Here is a 19133-nt window from a genome sequence, read left to right as displayed (position 1 = left end):
TGATTTGGAAAAATGAAATTGTTTACAAAATCCAACATTCCAATATTTAAACCAAGATATGATCTTGTTGAGCATATTGAATATTCCGAGGAAGAATGGAAATGACTTGGATATAGAGATGAATGCATTTTCCCCGTATGTTCCCATCCATGTTGGACAACATTCTGAACATACGGTACAAAATTGAAGAGGCACACGGTGAAACATGTGAGTGGAAGGATTTAAAAAACAACTTCATAAGGAATTTGAATTCAAATTGTATAAGGAGGAATAACAAATAAGAGTAGTACATAGCATTCACGAAATTGTCAGAAAAACTAACCCTATCTAAAAGGAAATATGAATGTCAAATTTGCTTCAACTTCAAGTTATAACATAGTATTTTGTCATGACCAAGCAATTTCTTGACATTATATGGAAAATATAATAATTCTAGGGCAAAGTTTCAAATGGAAGAAGAGCCACTCTCAAACATAGAAAAGGTAAAAACAATGGTAAGTTAGAGAAAGACAAACCAAAAGATAGAGTTTCCACCTATGTTTTAGGAGATCAAAATTGTTGGTAAAAATTTGGATGAAGCAAAGGTAGTAGAATGATGGGTGGAAAACTAAAAATCAATGAAATCAATATCTCTAGTGATGATCATCCAAAAATGGTCTCAACTAGAAACTATTGGTTTTGCAAGTAGACCACTTAATTCATCGATACACTTAAATAATAACCTAGATGTTCTCATTAAATAATATAAAGACCTAAATAGAGATGGGAAAATGAAAATTGAACTCATCCACGTAGACAAGCCTATTAAGAAAACACCTTATAAGTTGGTTCATAAATATAATCTCGTAATTCAAAAGGAGACAGAAGGAATCGCTATAGTAGTAATCATCTATCTTATAGAAAAATCATATTGGGAAGGTCCCATGTTGATGCAACCGAGAAGACATGACCCAAAAAAGTTAACAATTTTGCATTGACTTTAGAGGGTTAAATAAAGTAATTGTGGCTGATCCATTATTGACTTCATTCATTGATTAAAACATAATGAGGTTGTAGGATATGAATGCAACTTTATTATGAATGGATTCTCTAGCTACAATCAATTTTCAATAACAATCAAGGACGAGGAAAAAACAACTTTTGTGTCCAAATTTTGTTCCTTCCCATACACATATATGAAATTTGGATTAAAGAATGCACCGAGAATATTCTAAAGAATCGTGGTTAAAGATTTTTCAAGAATGTATCTACAAAACAATGGCAGTCCACTTTGATGAATGAATTGTGTGCACTTTATTGAAGGACCATATGAAGTGGCTCAAACTAATGCTCCATTGTAATTGACAAATCGATCTATCTCTTAACATCAAAAAATATATATTTTATCTCAACATCAAAAAATATATATTTTCCACTCCAATCGGAATAACGCTCGGTCATGTTGTATGTCAGGAAGGAATCAAATTTGATTTTACAGACATTTTCGGTTATTCAATAAAGGTTCGACAATGATATTAACCAACGAAGTCACTGGTTATATATGTTGATCTTCTTAAAAAGCGAATGGCGAGGTAAATCACTGAGTGTCTGATTAGATATATTGGTTACATCACTACCTGGGTATAAAGGTTGCAAACTAGCCTCTCCATTTGACTCGCAAATGGAGACAATTGAAGCTCAAGAGCCCTAGAGTCGCGGTGATAAGGTCACATTTCCTCAGAAGAATATTACTTTGGTTTTCTCATGTTTGCAGTTCTGGAGAAGGTCGCGAGTGGGCCTGGAACCTTGGCTTTTGTTTGGCCCACCTTCGTCCTCCTTGGAAGTTTCAGGGTAACATTAAAAAGGGTACATACTTCTGGTTTGTGAGCATAATATTGTTGATAGAAGGCCCTCACATATTTAACCGAAGCCACAAACCGAAATGACAACATGATATTACGCTAACATCTATGGCCACACTCAGACGACGCTAAATGGTTGAGTCACAGGTTCTATGTTAATGGAAACAACTTAAGATGAGTCTGTAGTTTGTTTACACAAAATGAAACCTAGAGCCCGAAGATCAACATCTAGGAACAAAATCCTCTATTTATTTTCACTTGTGTGAGAGTGGGAAGCTCTGCAAAATGAGTTAACTCCTGCATAATGAAGAAAAATGTAAATGGTCACACTTCATCAACCAACAACTTGCATTTTATACTAACTTTACAAATCCTTGGAAGATTGTTGTTTGCAGGCGTCTTGCCTTTGAGCTCCACGCGAATTCATTTCCTTGAATGTTTACTGGACCCACAAAATGAGAATATTCTAATAAACCAGTTTTAAAGGTTCAAAGTTCATATCACAAGTCGGGTCCAACATGAATCCACATTACGTTCAAACCACAGATTGGACCTGTGTGCATACATGATAGGTCAACCAACCACCAACTTCTTGTTTCTAGGGATCCGAACAAGTCAAATTCAAAAAATTACCACAAAGGGTACCAGGGCTACTGCTAAATAAAAATATTTTAAAATGGCTCACTCTTATTTATTTTCAATTGTGTGGGAGTGAAGATCTCTGCACACTGAATTAGCTTAATGTGAGTACCCTCACAAGATTAATGTGAAGAGTGCAGCACTCCCTCACAAGTGAAAATAAATAAAGAAAAAAATAAATTGCAGTGCTCAATACTGTCTCACAAGTGAAAGTAAATCAGTTTAGATCCATTTAATACCGAATCTATCATGCGTCGAGAGCGATCAAATCCATCGCAGCCCATAACTTGAGGAAAGGTTCACACCTCAAAAGATTTGATCGTTCTCCGTGCATGATAGATCGGGTATTAAATGGATCTAAGCTCATTCCAGTTGAGGGAAACAATGTCATATTTTTAAATTATCGTTATTATGTATATGTTTGAGATTAACTTCAAAAGTCACATTATTTTTTCTTTACTTGGCATAACCATATCATTCTCTTCATTAATTTAGTCTTTGTTGCTCACCTTAAAAGGTTTGTATATCTACGTTTGGATGTTTTGAGTGGTTTGTGTGTTTATGTGTTTGGATTTGGATGGTATGCTTGTGAATGTTATAGTTGCTATGTTATATTTTTATATTTGTATGTAATTGTCTTTTAGTAATTAGAAGGTGACGAAGAAGTGAGACAATCTTGTAAATAGTTTGCACGAGGATTCATATTACACATATATTTCATTTAATTTTAGGTATCACAACTTCTCACAACTAATTAATTATTAATAGTGTCCCTCTAGGTATTACTAAATATATTTTGAAGAGTAGTTTTAATAATTTACTGCATCAATATTACTCTTGAAATAATTTGTTTTTTTTGCTATTGTTTTAATAATTTATTTCCTTCAAGAATATTTTGATTTTTTTTAACGTTTATAAACATATTTTTTCCTCTTATATATATTTTGAATACATTGTTGTATGAAATTTTCTATTAGTAATTTTTAATATATGTAATTATCTATTAGTAATTAGTTAGTTATGAAGAAGGGAGATGATCTTGTCAAGGATTAATTTTCACTTTGTAGGAGGATTGATTTTGCACATCTATTTCATTTTAATTCTAGGTATGACAACTTTTGATAGCTAATTAATTATTAATAGTGTCCTTCTACGTATTACTAAATATACCTTGAATATATATATATATATATATATATATATATATATATATATATATAGTCTCAAGATTAACAACATCTAATGCATCTAATGCAAGCAATCAAATAGGATTAGAAAACAACATCTACACTAAAATCAATGCATCTAATGCAAGCAATCAAATGAGATTAGAAATCAACATCTACATGGAAATCAATGCATCTAGTGCAAGCAATCAAATGTAATTAGAAATCAACATCTACACTGAAATCAACGCATCTAGCGTTAGAAATCAAATAGAATTAGAAATCATCATCTACATTGAAATCAATTCATATAGTGCAAGAATTATTCTTCTCTCTCTCACCCCTCCATCTAATCTTGAAAATTATTTTTAATAATTTACAGCTTCAAGATTAACAACATCTAATCTATCTAATGTAAGAAATCAAACAAGATTAGAAAGAAACATCTATACTGAAATAAGTGGATCTAATGCAAGCAATCAAATAATATTAAAAATCAACATCTACAATTAAATAAATGCATCTAGTGCAAGCAATCAAATATAATTAGAAATCAACATTTACACTGAAATCAATGCATCTAGTGCAAGAAATCAAATAACATTAGAAATCACCATCTACATTGAAATCAATGCATCTAGAACAAGCAATTAAATAGGGTTATAAATCAACAAATACACTAAAATTAATGCATTTAATGCAAGCAATCAAATATAATTAGAAAGCATCATCTACATTGAAATGAATGTATTTAGTGCCACCAATCAAATAGAATTAGAAATCATCATCTACAATGAAATCAAATAGAATTAGAAATCATCATCTACAATGAAATCAATGAATATAGTACAAAAAATATTATTTTCTCTCTTCCCATTCTATCTCTATCTTATATTTTAATTATTCGTTAAAAATTTAAACATCATAATTATTGCTCCTTGTTAATTCAAGGCAAATCTTCTTTCAAGGAATAAAGGCCACGACATCCAACGGTGATACAATAAGAAAATGGCAACATAAGATGCCAACGTATCAACCTGAAGACTTGTCCCTCATATCTGCTACTGTAGGGATAAAATATTATTTACAATAACCATAAAAATAATGAAGAAAATGGCAACATAAGATGCCAACGTATCAACCTGAAGACTTGTCCCTCATATCTGCTAGTGTAGGGATAAAATATTATTTACAATAACCATAAAAATAATGTAAAATTTTAATTTTTATTGTGTGTTTTATATTTGTCCTTTTTATAGAATTGGCTTATATAATATTCATTTGGTAAAATTGATTCCACAACTCTAATTTACTATTACTCATTAAAAACATATATTAAATATATTTTAGAAAAAACTATAACATTTATATCTATTTATTTTAATCTTAACACATTGACTTTAGTTTAGTTTGTTTTCAAAAGTGGATTTGCATTTAGTGTTATAAATTGAGAGATGAGTAGAGAGATTAATCAACATAACACAAATCACTTTACGTTTGTTGATCACACAAATTAGTTACATATAGGATTAAATCAACAAATTTTAGCTTTTAAACAGAAAATGGTAGATTTATGACTCATAGACAACTCACATACATAGGGAAATAACTATTTTTCGAATGACACCTAGTTACTCAAAATGACAACTCACACATGACATCTAAGTGTTACTTCCAACACGCTCCATTAATGCTTACATGGAAAATATAGAAAAACACACATTACAACAATAAATAAATCTTTGTTTGATTCATCTTCAGCAACACTCACATTAACTCTAGAATCTCGCAAATATAGCTTCACTACCACATCTTTGAGCTGTCACTTGACCTCCATTTAAAACATAAATGCTTTAGACAATTGTTCTCTCAAACACAACGGATTAGTGTTGATATTGAACCATCCTATCTAACTGCCACGATATCTGAATCCACGAAGCTACTTGACCTTCACCAATTATCTAGAATAACATTCTAAATACACGATGTCTTCCACAAACAATTCTACCTAAACCTTATAAAATAACTTGTACAGAAATGAGTCACACCAATTTAACTTTATTAAAAACTCGCTGTAACTAATGCTACCGAAACCAAACCAGTCACATTAATCTGTTCACTAATTAACATGTCCTTTATAGTTCTGAATTACAATTTTATACACCAAAATAACTTTACAATCAATAAAAAACAAATACCAATACCATTCCTCATACACTCTCCCCTCCCCTCCAGCTTTTAATTTTAATCATAAAAAAATATGGAAAAAGAAGAAGAAGAATTTGGCCCAAAATAGACTCATGATGTGATGATCCTCCCGTGGCCATTTTTCTCTTGTGATAGTGGTCACGAATTTTTTATTCATCCCGTTTTTGGTGCGGTCAAACAATTATTGGACCAGCCTCAACCATATGATACACCTGACATCACATTTTCAATAAATTAGTATCGGTTGTGGAATTTTGATAGTTCTCTGCGACTCGTTCTCAGAGCTTTAGCTTGACATGCAACCATATCATTCTGCTCTGAAGGTGCACGCTTCCATTCCCGGAACTATTATTCAACGAAACAGATTTTCGACTGAAGAATAAAGTTGATTAGAACAATATTTGTGGACCTAGAAATTGAGGGCCCGGCATAAGTCTTGAAGCCAAACCCCTACTTGCATGTTCCTGCACAGTGGTTTGCACAACCTCGACTTCTCGTGGGCCACATTCATGACGAAAGCTATGCATTAAAACATAAATTTATATTGTAATGATCGAGGCGAACACTGAGAATGCCGTTGCTCTGTAGATCATTACTATGAATTTGCTACATACCAAAAACGCTTATCCACAGAGAACGGGAAGCTGACCTTCTGAATTTTCAGAGCAACAGCCTTTCGGAGGTGAAAAAGACGACCTCTATCGCAACGCATATTTTCATTGCCATCCCTTTTGGTCTCACCGCGGCATAGAAAGCACCTTTCCACTCGTTTCCGTCAAGAACAACAGCCTCTGCCTCGAATCCGTGGCCATCAATGAATCTTCTCCTCACAACCATAAATGCCGTCGTCTGCAGGGTTACAAGGCTAAAATGGCTCTAAGCTTGATCAAAGTGCAACAGACGCAGCCCTAATCACACCAGATTGGTCGAGATTTCGCTAATCGACTTCTAGGTTATTTTCTTGGGTTAGTGACTAAATTCGGGCAGAAGACCCAAACACTGATTAAAGAAAAAAAGAAAACGAACAAATCTATAATACACACAGAAACACAAAATCTCATAATAAATAAGGGAATAAGACACTTAATTAATCTATGTAATCAATAAGCTGAACACTCTTTCATATTTTCCTGGACTTCCGAGGGAGTGGACACTATGATACCATGGAAATTGAGAGATGAACAAAGAGATTGTATAACACAATACAAGTCAATGTTTATTGATCACACAAATTAGTTATATATATAAGAATTAGATCACAGGTTTTAGATGATAAGATCTCACTAAGGTGGATCTATGACTCATAAAAAATTCACACATAAAGAAATAATTATTTCTAGAATGACACCTAGGGTGTCACGACGCCGGAGTCTCGGTAGTCATTCAACTGCTCTTTGCGAGGTGTGGCACCACCGAACACTTTCTTTCACCAATACTTATGTTCGTGAACTACGCCTAATCACTTATCCTACTTAGTTTGTGTTTCGCAACTAAATATTATTAATGTTTCCTTTATACCAATGAACACCCATACAGATTCATTATCATCAGCGATTATAAATGAGAACACAATAACACAGTGTAAAGGGAGGGGCAACTCCCTGAACAATGAGTCTGCCCGAATAATATATTATAAAATCTTTCAAAATTACAAAGCTTTACAAGTATATTTGGAAACACCAAGTTTCATACTTAGCCAATTTACAACTTCATCACACCTCCATGTGATAACCAAGATTTCCTTGCCCAAGTCAGGCAGGCGCGCCCTCACACAAGCTGCCTTCCGCACTTCACAATCAAACCTTGTTTCCATGCACAACAGGCGGGTGACTCCACCAAGTCACCAAGACACCCCCTTCACACAACCGGCTTCACCAACGTTCCACTTTTTACTTTCACACAGTAGTCTCACTTGAGTTCCACCGTTTACAACTTCCACAATTGCCTTTGCACGATGGGCGGGTGCTCACTCGAGCTGCCCAAGAACCCGTGCATGCCTTCGCAAAATTGGGCGCCCATGCCTTCACCCATGTGCCTTCGTTCAACCGGCGGGTGTTCCTTGCCCTACGCCTTCGTTCAAGACCGTGCCAATAAGCGACCTGCCCAAGACTTGGGCACATAACGACCTGCGCCTTTCTCCTGGCTGTAGCCCTTAACTTCACACCTCTTCGTTGAAAACTCGCTTGAATGCTTGAGCACTTGTCCAAATGAGCTCCATCGCACTATTCACTTATATGGATGGTTGGGCGAGTTGGTTGCCCAAGCTGACTCATCCACCACATAGTAAAACGCCCCTACTCATCGCAAATCCATCCATTATGTGTGTCAGCCTTTTCATAACTCGTAGGTCGGCCCGTGGACTCACCAACCATGCTCCCACGCTATAAAACATGTCTCTCCCTTCCTTCATTGTGCGCATTTCGCATGTCTGTCGCACATAAGTCAAGAGCTCGCACATTTCCTCTGTATACCTTCGCTCGTTTCACCAACAAGCTCGCACTTCATGCCGGTGGGCGTGCCAAGGACTGCAGGTCCTTACATCCTGTTTCACCTGAAGTCATTGTCATCCTTGACAACATGCCATCCTTGTAGCCATCCACCAAGATCAAGATTTCCATATCCGAATAGTCTTATCCATGATGTCAACTCCTCCATATACTGCAAACATCCCTGCAACATATGTAGAACTACCATTTCTATCATGTCTCGTCCCTCTGTAGATTTCTTATCAAGATACTCCACCTGATTCTGCCACACATCTGCACACTGGTACCCCTCATGACTTAGGCTAGTTGGGCAGCTAATCCAACCATATGCCCAAACCACAAGAATGCACATCATTATGCCATCATCAGTCTTTCTCTGACTTCTGCTACATCTCGGATTCATCAAGAATCTGTCTAATTCCCCATGCTCAGGTTCATGGAATCTCCATCCCATCTGCAACATGTTCAGCCCATGGCCTTGTTCCAAAAGAGTGTACAACCTCTCCATTGGCTCATACAATCTCCATGTCACAACAACATCTGCACAACATCCTTTGCTTTGGCATTCCCCATAGAATGACATTTCTACACATGCTCCTGCATAATGTCCCTGCATAACTGTCATGCTCCATGTCTCCAACCTGATGTCCATGACTCTAGTTGTCCATGATGTCCAACTCATGTAGACTTCATCCCAACATCCGGCCATCTGCATCCAAGTCTGCGATCTGTCATAAAGAAGCCTCCTCCCAAGGCCCCTTTCTTTAGTTGGTGTAGCCCCTCCCAAACAAGGTCCCTACAGCAACCCATCTCCAAGGTTGTCTATAGAGAAAAGAGGGCCAGGAAGTTTCCTCCCTGTCTCTCATCCACCCATGTATTTGATTGATGTTGTGTCCTAAAGTATCTGTGCACAGCCTCAATCTCCTCACATGTACACACAAGCTCACCTAGCTTGTCCTTTGTCAACTGAAAGTCATATATTCCCATAGCATACCTACAAAACTCCACTATACCAGCCGGATCTCTACCTACATAATCCTCTCCAACCATTGCTTTTGAAGTAGTACTCGGACTCCCTTTATCTGCAACTCCATTGTGAAGATCATCAGTAGAAGATGTCTCTGTCAAGTGCTCCCTGATTCGTTAGATTGTCCTCTCACTTCCTTCCTTCTTCCTCACTTTTGCAACGAAGTCAATCACCTTTCCTTCCTTCGTTGTTTGATTCATACTCCCAAGTCCTTTTTGTTCCGCATCCTCATGCTTCAAATTCAGATCTTTGGGATACAAAGTCATAGAATTCATCCTTGGTCAATACCCCAAGCAACTCCTTCTATTCATCGGAACCATCATGGTTCTTCCCTTAGCTGTGATCAAGAGAATGTCCCGGTCCACAATTGGTATGGCTTGTGCAAGCTTCATGAAATTTTGCCCCATCACCATAGAATGATCATCCATGTCCACAATCCTCAAGTCCAACTTTCCAAACCATGAGCCCACTCTCACCTGAATGTTCTCCATCACACCAGTAATAACTTTCATGGTAGAGTTGACTGCTTTGAAAGCACTCCACTCCCTCTCCATATCAGCTTTCTTCCCAAAAGACTTTGTTGCCTTCTTTCTCAAGAAGCTATGAGTAGCCCCTATATCCACCAAAGCTGCAAATCTCTTGCCCTTCACGGTCACCTGCACAAAACTTAGCTTCAAGGTATCACCTCCTTCTGTCGGCTTTATCTTGTGTCTCACATCAGTAACCTTTTTCAAGAATTTGGCTTCAGAAGTGTCAATTGGCTTGTGCTCCAACTTGACATTCCTCGTAAGGTACTTCACTTCCTTGCTTGGCTCCTCTAAGCAACTCGATCCTGGTCTAGCTTGATTCCCTTCAATCTTGTCTTCCATCGCATTTGCTCAAGTGCACCAACCAAGTGCCCATTGACTACTTTCATAAAACTAAGCTTCCAAACATCCTTTGGATTGTCTTGGTAGTGAGTTCCCAGCCTGTCAATGTAGTCGAGCTCTTCCTACTCAATTACAACAATCTTCTTACCAAGAAGCTTCTTCTTTATCTCTTCCTCAATTTGCTTGATTTAGGCTTCCACCATGGATCTTTTCTTCCTTAACCGGGCTCTTTCATCCAAGAGCTCCTGAAGACCAAGACCGCTTTGTCGTATCTTCTCATCAAGTTCCTTGAGTTCACCATCCATCATACTTCCGCATTAGCTCTTGAGTGCTTCAATTTCCCTCCTTAGTTCCAAATAGCTTTCCCGAATCTTCATGTTCTCAGCCTTCATAGAAACCCTATTAGAACTCCATTGACCCATTTGTTCCAACACTTCGTACCGGAAGACTTCACCTGCATTATGGCTAGACTCACCTGTCATAGGTTCATCCACCATCTTTGCCATTTCAGCCTTCTCTACATTTACCAGCTTCACTAAGTTCCTACAATCATGAACCAGCCCTTGTTCCACTTGTATGTGAAACAACTTCCTTCACCTGCAAGTACTTGCCACCAACTGTCAAGATTCTTCAACCCTGAATCAGCTTCAATCTTCAACAACAACACCTATTCATTAGCTCTCTCATACTAGGCTCTGATACCAACTGTCACGAAGTGCAGGTGTGTATCAATGCTTCAACACCAACACCAGCTCCCCGGCACTAGCTCTGATACCAACTGTCACAATGTCGGAGCCTCGGTAGTCTTTAAACTGCTCTTGGCGAGGTACGGAACCACCGAACACTTTCTTTTCACCAATACTTATGTTCGCGGACTACGCCTAATCACTTATCCTACTTAGTTTGTGTTTCACAACCAAGTATTATTAATGTTTCCTTTATACCAATGAACATCCATACACATTCATTATCATCAGCAATTATAAACAAGAACACAATTGCACAATATAAAGGGAGGGGCAACTCCCTGAACAATGAGTCTGCCCGAATAATATATTATACAATATTTCAAAGTTACAAAGCCTTACAAGTATACTTAGAAACACCAAGTTTCATACTTAGCCAATTTACAACTTCATCACACCTCCATGTGATAACCAAGATTTTCTTACCCAAGTTGGGCGGGCGCACTCTCACACGAGCTGCCTTCCACACTTCACAACCGAACCTTGTTTTCGTGCACGACGGGTGGGTGACTCCACCAAGTCACCAAGACACCCCCTTCGCACAACCGGCTTCACCAACGTTCCACCGTTTACCTTCATCGCATGGTAGTTTCACCTGAGTTCCACCGTTTACAACTTCCACGATTGCCTTTGCACGATAGACGGATGCTCACCCGAGCTGCCCAAGAACCCGTGCATGCCTTTGCACAACCGGGTGCCCACGCTTTCACCCATGCGCCTTCGTTCAACCAGCAGGCGCCAAGGATAATTTTAGGGGCGAATGTTCGCCCTTTGGCGAAATTAAGGGGTTTTAAATTTTTAGTGGGCGAATATTTTGTATCATAGTACATTTTTACAAATCACCTCAAATAGCCCACCTTATTTTAAGGGAGAGGGTAAAAAAGGTAAATTTAGCCCTTGAAATTAGGACTTTCAACCTTTCATTCGCCCATTTTCAAGAATAATAAGTGGTTTTATTTAAGTGAATCCTATGGGCCAAATACCATATTTATAAAAGAGGTATGGTAAATTAATAAAAATATAAATAAATGAGAGGTATGGTAAATAAATAAAACACTTTTTATATTTACTCCATAAGTCACCTTATATACATGTAAGGGTGTAAACAAATAAAAATATAAGTAAAGTGGAGGTATGGTAAATAAATAAAACGTCTTTTTATACTTACTCAAAAGGTATGGTAAATAAATAAAAATATAAATAAACTAGACGTATCGTAAATAAATAAAACCTCTTTTTATATTTAGTCCATAACCCTCATTCTATTTATGAAGACTCAAGAAAGAGGTTTTATTTAAGTGAATCCTATGGGCCAAATACCATATTTGTAAAAGATGTATGGTAAATTAATAAAAATATAAATAAACGAGAGGTATGGTAAACAAATAAAACATTTTTTTATATTTACTCCATAAGTCACCTTATATTTACGAACACTCAAAAAATGGGTTATATTTAGGTGAAACCTATGGCCAAAATACTATGGCACAAATACTAGATTGTTATTAATACCATGCAAAAAACCATTATTAACCCTAATATTAGAATTAATAAAAATAAAAATGGCACATGGTATTGACCCATGGTATTCACCAAAATGGCACATGGTATTGACCCATGGTATTCACCTGGAATGTAGCCTATTTAAATGGGGGAATTAAACCAGCATGTAGCCTATGCTAAGATTCACTAGGACTTTACAAAGTTTTATTATTTAGTGAAAGACTCACCAAGATCTTACAAGAATTTATAATTGAGTAAAATATTCGCCATGCCTGGTGAGAGATTCGCCAAAAAAATATATATACATATTATATTATTGATAAAATCGCCTTCCATTTTTCCTATATACCATGGAGATTCGCCCATTTATTATATTTATAAATTTAGTGGGGGTTCTTAAAATTTTCCCTGGCGGGCGCTCCTCGCACTACGCCTTCGTTCAAGACCATGCCACTGAGCGACCTGCCCAAGACTTGGGTGCATAACGACCTACGCCTTTCTCCTTGCTATGGCCCTTAACTTCACACTTCTTTGTTGAAGACTCACTTGAATGCTTGAGCATTTGTCTAAATGAGCTCCATCGCATTGTTCACTTATATGGATGGTTGGGTGAGTTGGCTGCCCAAGCTGACTTGTCCACCACATAGTAAAATGCCCCTACTCATCGCAAATCCATCCATTATGTGTGTCAGCGTTTGCATAACTCATAGGTCAGCCCGTGGGCTCATAAACCATGCTCTCACGCTATAAAACATGTCTCGCCCTTCCTTCCTTGTGCGCATTTCGCATGTCCGTCGCACATAAGTCAAGAGCTTGCACTTTTCCTCTGTTTACCTTCGTTTGTTTCACCAACAAGCTCGCACTTCATGCTAGTGGGCATGCCAAGGACTACAAGTCCTTACATAGGGACTCAAAATGACAACTCACACATTACATGGAAGCATTACTTCCAACATTTAAACGCTCATGTGTACTTTCATATATCAAACTAGGCTTACATTTAGTGTGGCAAAAATAAGAAAAGAGTAAAGACAACTAGTTTTATCGTGGTAGCCAAATTGCAAAACATATGTTGTAATCTTCACAGGGAATAATCCTATTAAAAGGGTTTCCCTATTAAAAGGGGCCAGCGCCCCTGGATAATGCTTGCTATGTAAACATGGGGAGGAAGATGTGGATCACCTCCTACTCAATTGCCCTTTTTCCATTGGAGTTTGGGACGGTGTTATGGATAAAATGGGCATCACACATTCATCACCCCCTTTCACCCTCACATCTTGCCTCTCCAACTTGTTCTTCTCTCGATCTCCATATTGCTTTTTACCCTTATTCAACATATGGCCCATCTCGAGATGCGAGAATGCATTAATCTTCTTCGACAAAACAATTATTGTTGCAACGGAAGTGGTCATCAACGCAGTGGTCCTCTTCTCGGAATCTCGGTTAACAATAAAACAGAAGTTGATTTGAAAGATCATCCTCCGAGACAGTGGACAAGATTTTCAAGTGGGATATTTTGATAGGGCATGCAAGAGCAAAAAATGTGGTTGTTGGGTAGTAATTATCTTGACACTGGACAAACACTTTCTTTTCTGGTAGGAGGGGGACAAGGGTGAAACAGTAGGCCCGAACTCATTGTCCTCTCCGCCTCCTGACTAGTGCCCGCTGGGACTTGAAGACATAACGATATATGGCCACGCGAAGGGGATGGTCGACTCGAAAAAGGACTACACACTTTTCCACTCCTTCCACTAACTAACTGGATGCGGAGAAATCCGTAAACTCCTTCCACCACATAACTTTTGATCACACCTACCAGGAACAAAACCAAATTCCTTATCTCCTATCAAAAAAAGGAATCTCATATGAGACTGGTAAGATCCAATTCGCTGCATATGAACCAGGCATTCGTAAATGCTGGATTTTCAAACACTCTAGGACTCCTTCGAAGTAAGGAACTTTTTTACATTTTGGATAAATCACTGTTTTAGTTTTATGATCATGGCTAATGTAGGTTAACATGTTTCACGATTGGCAGAATGTATTTTTTTTTAAGGATAACAAGTCAATACTTGGTCATACTGTGAAAAAAAAGATTACAGAAATCTTCACATGATATATATATATATATATATATATATATTTTTATTTTAATTAATGAAAATATTGTGTTTTTTTCTTTTGAAAACAAAATGTTACAGTATACGGCAATTCAGATTTACAATATTTGTCTTAGTGACTAATGGAGACACTGAACTATAGCAATTGATAAAGAAACTACATAAGTTGTGGTGGCCAAACTCTGAATAATTAATTTCCATCGAACCAGTATTGGGACGGAAGCACTCCCCACAGGTGAAAATAAATAAAGAAAACCGTAAATAGTTTTTAATTGTAAACTATGCTATTGAGACTGAATCACTCCCGCACAAGTGAAAATTGTAAATAGTTTTTAATTGTAAACTTGGATGACCACATCTTTGCAAACTTATTAAAAAATACATGTAGTTTGTATTTCAAGAATGGTATATTGTAATCATTAAAAAAATACATACAATTTGTATTTCAACCGTTGTATATTGCAATCATTAAAAAATACATATAATGTACATTTCAACAATTGTATATTGCAATCATTGCTTTATATTTAACTAAAATTAGTTTTCAAAGTGTATAGTTCACAAATTTGCACCACATAAATTTACCTTGTGCGGAGCTCTTCCCAATAAACTAATTCATTGTGCTGAACTTCACATTTCCTCAAAAGTGAAAATATGTAAATAGCTTTTCAATGGTAAAGCATTATGAACACATGCCATGTGTCACAGGCCCTGCAAACATTTAAAAATATATATTGTTTGTATTTCAACAATCGTATATTGTAAAATAAAAATACATATTGTTTGTATTTCAACAATTGTATATTGCAAAATGGAACCCAACTAATATATATTGTTTTGTATCTAAACTATTGTATAATGAAAAATGTAACACAATCTAATATGCATCGATGTATATTAATGGTGTCTCTCGATATTTGGCACAACATTGTATGAGATCACAGTTCACAACTTTCGTAAAGAGACATTATAAATGAAAATAAACTAGCAATTGCATCAAATGTTGCAAAGGAAATGTCGTAAGGCATAAATTGGAGAAGAATCATGACATATAAAAATCCATTATGCAGGTGCATAATTTGTCATTATTTCGTCCTCACTGCATATTTTGAGAGTTCCCGAGGTGATATCAACCTCTTTACCATTTGAAAACAACTAAACCATCAGATGGTTGGATGATTGATAAGACATAACACTGAAATGCTTAAGACGGAAACTAGCATTTGTATCTTATGCTTCTGAGCAAATGCCTTTTATAATTTACTTGAGATCTGATTAGTTTTGACAAAGTCAGCTTTAACTAAGAAATAATATAAACTGAAAATGCATAGTGCTCAAGATTAACGATGCCTTTATTATCCTAGAACTAACTATTAAGGCTACCTATAGATGATTGCCATATGTGGCATTTCATTTCTTCATTGTTTTAGCAAAAATGACCCCACCTTTTCAACAAGGGGTGGGAAGCTATGATCAAAAGAAACTTGAGACTACCATTTTTCCTAAGAAGGAAGTTGGCTTTGGTGGAAACCTGAGATGACCATTTTTCCTAACAAGGAAGTTGGATTTGGTGCCCAAAAATATATGTCATAGTCTAATGCTATAGGTCTAGTAGTGTGTCTTCCTCCAACAACTATTGAAAATCCAAAATTTTATAGATGGGTGGGAAATGTGAACTTGGGTGGGAAATGTGGGAATAGGAGGTTCATAGGAAGTTCATAGGGCTTGAGATGATTAACATTAACCACATTGTCGAGGAAATGTTGGAAAGGCAAATGGAAGTTGGCTTTGGTGCCCAACAAGATACCTCGTATTCTAATGCTATAGGTCTAGTAGTGTGTCTTCCTCCAACAACTATTGAAAATACAAAATTTTATCATTTGGGTGGGAAAAAGCAAATGGAAATTGACTTTGGTGCCCAACAAGATACATTGTAGTCTAATGCTATAGGTCTAGTAGTGTAAACCTAGTTTTAATTGTCAACAAAAAAATAGGAAATCATGAACAAAACAATGAAAAATCATGAACATGTGTTTTGTGCATATAGATTTCATAAAAAATATATATATAATTTTTTTGTTTTGATAAATTTACAATTAATTAATTTCAATTCTTTTATAAAATCATTTTTTTCATAAATTATTAATTTTTAATTGATATTATTTTTGTTTTATTTTAACCAAAAAAAAATATGTCTATATATAAAAAGAATAAAAGTAATTTTTTTTTCATTTATTAATTTTTTTTCTCTATCATTATATATTATTGATTATGTTTTCACAATCACGTATTTTTAATTATTTACCATAAGTGGTATTTTTAATTATTTACCATAAGTGGTACAATAAGAAAAGCTCAACGTAGACATAAGACAACAACATATCAAGCTGGAGATTTGTCCCTCATATTTGCTTCTGCAGGGATGAAATATTATTTGTGAGGCACCCCTTGAAACAATTAATTAATGGCATACATCCCCACACACTCTTTCCACGTGGTGGTTCATTCTGAGTTGCAATAACAATAAAATAATGCAAATTTTTTATTCGGTCTTTTTATAGAAATGACCTATATAATATTCATTTGGTGAAATTAATTTCACGACTCCAATTTACTATTAACCAAATTCAAACAAACTTATAAAAACGTAGGTTTAAAAAAACACAAAGGGTTACTATTAACCAAATTCAAACAAAGCTTATAAAATACCAAATTCAAACAAAGCTTATAAAATACCAAATTCAAACAAATTTATAAAAACATATGTTAAAAAACACACAAAAGGTTATAAAAAATATATTAAAAAAATTATAACAGTTATATCCATTCATTTTAATCTTGACACAGTGACTCTAGTTTAGTTTGATTTCAAAAGTGGATTTGCATTTAGACGCTTCCTTTGTACTTTCATATATTGAAGTAGGTTTCCATTTACTGTTAACAAAATAAAAAAAACGAGTAAAGACAAGTAGCTTTATGGTGGTAGCTATGTTGCAGAAAATATGTTCCATTCTAAGGCTTACGTTTACAATATTTGACCTTCTGACCAGGGGGGACACCGAACGATAACAATTGATAAAGAATCAACGTAAGCTGTGCTGTCCAAATTCTGAATAATCATTTTCCATCCAACAGGGTATTCCGACGGAAGCGCCGCTTGTTGGGTTCGAGGGTATGAAGTATTTATGATAGCAAAGCTAATACCACAGGCCTATAAACAAGATAGTACATTAACTGTTTCTTATGGTCAATCATGGTACATTCAATAATTTTCTGAATGCAGCAAGCACCCAATAGGGATAGCGGTTAAAGCTTTTTGAAAAATGAATGAACGCATTGAATTGTAGGATAGATTCTTAGTTTTATTTACAGAAATGAGGTACATTACACATAATTCTTTTTGGTTACGGAAAAAGTTCAAGTCAATATGGTTAAGAAAAGTGGAGTAAACGCAATTTTTGAAAATGGTTGGTTTATATATTTGGGAAGATTTATGGAAATGGAGTTGTCTATAATGCGACTTTTTGGAGATTCCGGTGACGGAATCCGACGGAAGAAATTGAGGTTAAATCTTGATTTGTTGCAGTTAAAATGGTTTTTTAATTGCATATTTGGATTCAGCACCCTCGAAAACCCCTGAGACGCTTTCATTGTGCAGAAACTAGCTATCAAACTTGCGATTCCAATAAATTCCGGCCGGATTTCGACCGGAAAAACCTGCCGAAAAGGCTTTCAAAAAGTCGCGTTATAGACAACTGCTATGGAAATTAGTAGTGGAGACATTCATTATTAGTTGTTATTTTATTATTCAAAGAAAATCACATCACTTGATTCATCATTGTTATTCAAGGAAAACTACTCAAACTTGGAATTACCTCGGTGGTGGTGGACTCATCAATGTTATTCAAGGCAAACCACACTACCTCAAATTACCTAGTTGGTGGTGGACTAATCATTGTTATTCAAGGCAAACTAGGCCACTTGGACTTACCTATTGATGGTGCTTAAGGGGATAGGCTTTCACTCATGCAAAATGGCTTTAGCTCTTTTATCATTAACCTATTTCCTTATGTCCAACTAAGACAAACTTTTAGCCAAGAAGAAACAATTAGACTCTAGGCCTATTATATTTATCTATAAATATAAAAATAAGTGTTCAATATTTGTTTAATTTAAATATTTGTAAAAATATTCTATATTTTATGTAAAAATAAATATATTTTTTTAAATTAATTAATTTACATAATAATAATAATATTAATTTAATTTTAAGATCATAGAAATTTGCACATATTTTCTACCTATTTCTCGATTAAACTTGTAATCTTTGATAAAGAAACACATTCTCTTAATCATTGATGAACCCGCTTATTGTTGTGACTCCCAAGGCCACCAACTTTAATTATCAACCCACGGTTCGTACAAACTTAAGAAGTGACGAGATCGAGGCATACAAATACCACTCTTTTGGCTAGTTTAAGGAAGAGAATTGCATGAAAAAGAAAGTTCTACTCTAACTGTAGGAATG

This window comes from Pinus tabuliformis, chromosome 2_2 (genome assembly GCF_031772625.1).
Source record: "Pinus tabuliformis cultivar Carrire ecotype Pingquan chromosome 2_2, CPIR1, whole genome shotgun sequence".
In the NCBI taxonomy this organism is placed as follows: Eukaryota; Viridiplantae; Streptophyta; class Pinopsida; order Pinales; family Pinaceae; genus Pinus; species Pinus tabuliformis.
This window is presented reverse-complemented; position numbering follows the sequence as displayed.